General features: G+C 37.9%; 1 long non-coding RNA gene across 1 annotated transcript; it reads left to right on the forward strand.

Annotated features, from left to right (window-relative positions):
- The first annotated feature begins 720 nt into the window (after positions 1-720).
- Positions 721-2,130, forward strand: LOC130550748 (uncharacterized). The gene is made up of 3 exons (XR_008962489.1): positions 721-753; positions 847-932; positions 2,027-2,130. It is a non-coding gene; the product is annotated as an uncharacterized LOC130550748 (long non-coding RNA).
- Positions 2,131-3,065: the final 935 nt, after the last annotated feature.

Below are 3,065 nucleotides of genomic sequence, written 5' to 3' on the forward strand. Positions count from 1 at the left end.
TATAAAAACAAAATTGTAAAATATGAAAGCTAGCATTGTTTATAAAAGTATTGTGTTTAGTATTTAACTTGTTGTTGTCTGTTTTATGCCACCTGTGTTGTTATACCACCTGTGTTGTTCCAGAAATTTTCATAGTAAGGTTATGTAAGTATTAGTCAATAATTATAAAACGGGCAGTTCTGGTTGATTATGATTGGCTGAGCGGAGTTCTAAGCCGTTATAAAATACCCCAATATAATTCTTAAGAATTTACAAATTAATCAAAAAAGCACAGTTAGTGATTTACAACGGGTCATGTGTACGGATTAATGAAGTACTATTAAAGGTATCATTGCAGTGATTTTGTATCAAAACTAACAAAGTGTGGTAAAATTCTGTAAAATAGTAATAAAAATGTCAATACTGATATATTTGTATTATTATGCAATAAGTAAAGGAAATAGCTGAGATTTAAAGGGGGTGTTTCAATTGAGGATACACTTGTAAGAAACAGAAAATCCCACTATATTTATGTACGAACATTGCATAGTACATTTATATCACTGAATTTATTTTATATCCCCTGTATCCCCTCCCCCCATTTCCAGCCCTACATACAATACATTAAACTATCAAAACAAACAACAATCAATTTTCATTGACATTTTGTAATCTATATGACTAGTAGACTGGTCACAAGTGCTCCTATTAAATGGATCTCTGTATTTACTGTACATCCACAGAAAAGCACAAAACAGGTTTGGAGCAACAAGGGTAAGTAATGTCTGGATTTTGGGGTGAATAATTCTAGTTACATAATAATAATCATAATAATAAACTAAATTTTATTAAATTATTTACTTACAGGTATTGCATAAATGTGTAGCAGTGACAATTCTATACCAAGAATGACAAGCACGGGCTTCAAGAGCAATTAATCAGCAAATACAAAGGTAAGAAATTTCATAACAAAATGGAGAATTTAATGTAAGCTTCACAAGTTGCACAGTAAAATTATGTTTCTTTTGCATTGTGAATAGTATTGTGTATAAATGTATGCAACAGCAACCCTATATCGCCTATGGAGACTCAGATTGGCCTTGGTGGGCCAAGGTACTTAAAATTAAGTCTCAAGTAGCCAGACCTCCATACTGAAGGAAACTTTGGCCACTTTCGTTGGCCATGGCCCACCCAAAAGGGCATTAGACTCACAGGTAAAGCAACCAATCACATTTCGTTTTGTGCCTTGTCATGTTTAGAGGTGTAGAAATGCTTGTAAGTTTGTTTGTTTGGTTCGCTTTTGGTGCATACCCGAGTGCTATTGCTGCATTCACACCTGCCCAAACGAACCGCACCAAAAGGAATAACGAAATCTAGTGTGATTCAACCAAACTAAATGAGGCAGGTGTGAAAGGCACCCTTAAACAAGAGAGAGATCCAAAATATGTAGAGCGGGGGTCGCGAAGACCAGGATTAAGGACCACTGCTTTAGTTCTGGCTGCATGCTCTATGAAGTTTCTTATCCATCACACTTTATCCATCACTCTATCACTGTCAGACACTCTTTCTATTTATCTGTCTGTCTGTTTTCATATCTGACTGTCTTTCTGTTTGTCCTGTCTGATTGTAGGGCCTATTCAACTGTCAAATCTTGAGCTTGTTAACCAGTTTAAATTTGTTTTTGCCAGACTTTGTCAGGCCAACATAACAGTTTATCATTAAACTCTACTAGATGGCGTTCAGTCACTGTTAACTAGAGTTTGAGCTGTTTGCAAGTTTTGTATAGATGTTTGTTTAGAGTAACTAAAAGGTTTAAAATTATTTTTCAAAAGCAGATTACATCAAGATTGGCAAAACTAAGTCAACATCACCAAGATTGCTTTAACAGAGCAACTGAACTGGATTCAAAAAGACTATACAGCAATCACAGGAATTTTGCATGGTGAATAATATGTGAACATGATTATCACATTAACTTGTCAATGAACAGTTTTATTGGAGTCTTTGCTTTTGGACTTTATATTTTTATTCCATTTTTGTTTTCAAGGTGTTTCAGTTATCCTCCGTGGGATCCACATCTGATACACTCTTATCAGCACCCTGTGATGTGTTTAGCTCTGTGAAGGCATCATCACCCTCATGTCCTTCTCCACTGTCCTTATTGCCATCATCCTGACCATGAACAGCCTTCATCACCCTCACTTTCTCCTCTGTTTGAGACACTCTCATTAAGGGAGGTGAGTAAATAAGATTTGTTTATGCAGAGATATTAATTTACATGTACAGGGCTGTGTTTCCCGAAACCTTCTTAATGCTGCAGTGTTCTTGAGTCATTCCATAAGCTGCACCTTAACGTTAATTCTTGCTTCTGAAACAAGTGATACAATTGACCCTTCGCAAAACGCTGTCCCCCCATCGTTACTTTTGCTATGTCCGTCCAGCTTTCGGTATCAACATGCGCTCCCAGTATAAATGTGTGCACTCTAGGGGTGTAACGATTCTCGGTAAAACATTGAACCGTTCGGTTCTCCTATCACGGTTCGGAACACACGTGCACCGCGATTACTCTGATGTCGCATCTATAATACAGTTTTGTGGGGAAAAGGCGCATAAATCACAGAGGGCTGCGTATATGCTTCCGATGAATTATAGCCTACGCTCCACGTGCGTTTTACGTGAGAGTATCTTACCAATCAGCTGTTAGTATGTACCTTTGTTGCTGACGTCACATCACCGTTCCTCGCGTGTACAGCTGCTGTTCAGCATGGCAAGCGAAGGGGATAAGCTGCAAATAGAGCCTCCTCCAGCTTCATACAAGTCTGCTGTCTGGGAACACTTTGGGTTTCCAATACGTTACAGCAGCGATGGTCACAAAAACGTGGACAAAACAGTCACAGTGTGTAAAATTTGTATGACGCGAGTGCCATACTCCCAAGGCAATACAACTAATATGACCGGACATTTACGCCGTCATCACCCGGGTGTCGTCAGCTCTCGAGCGCAGGTGAGACCGAAGCAGTTTCAGCATAATATTTTATTAAACAAAATATATATACTATGTAAAAGTAGTTTGATAAAGTTTTTAA

Source organism: Triplophysa rosa, unplaced genomic scaffold, assembly GCF_024868665.1.
Source record: "Triplophysa rosa unplaced genomic scaffold, Trosa_1v2 scaffold41_ERROPOS799495, whole genome shotgun sequence".
Taxonomy (NCBI): Eukaryota; Metazoa; Chordata; class Actinopteri; order Cypriniformes; family Nemacheilidae; genus Triplophysa; species Triplophysa rosa.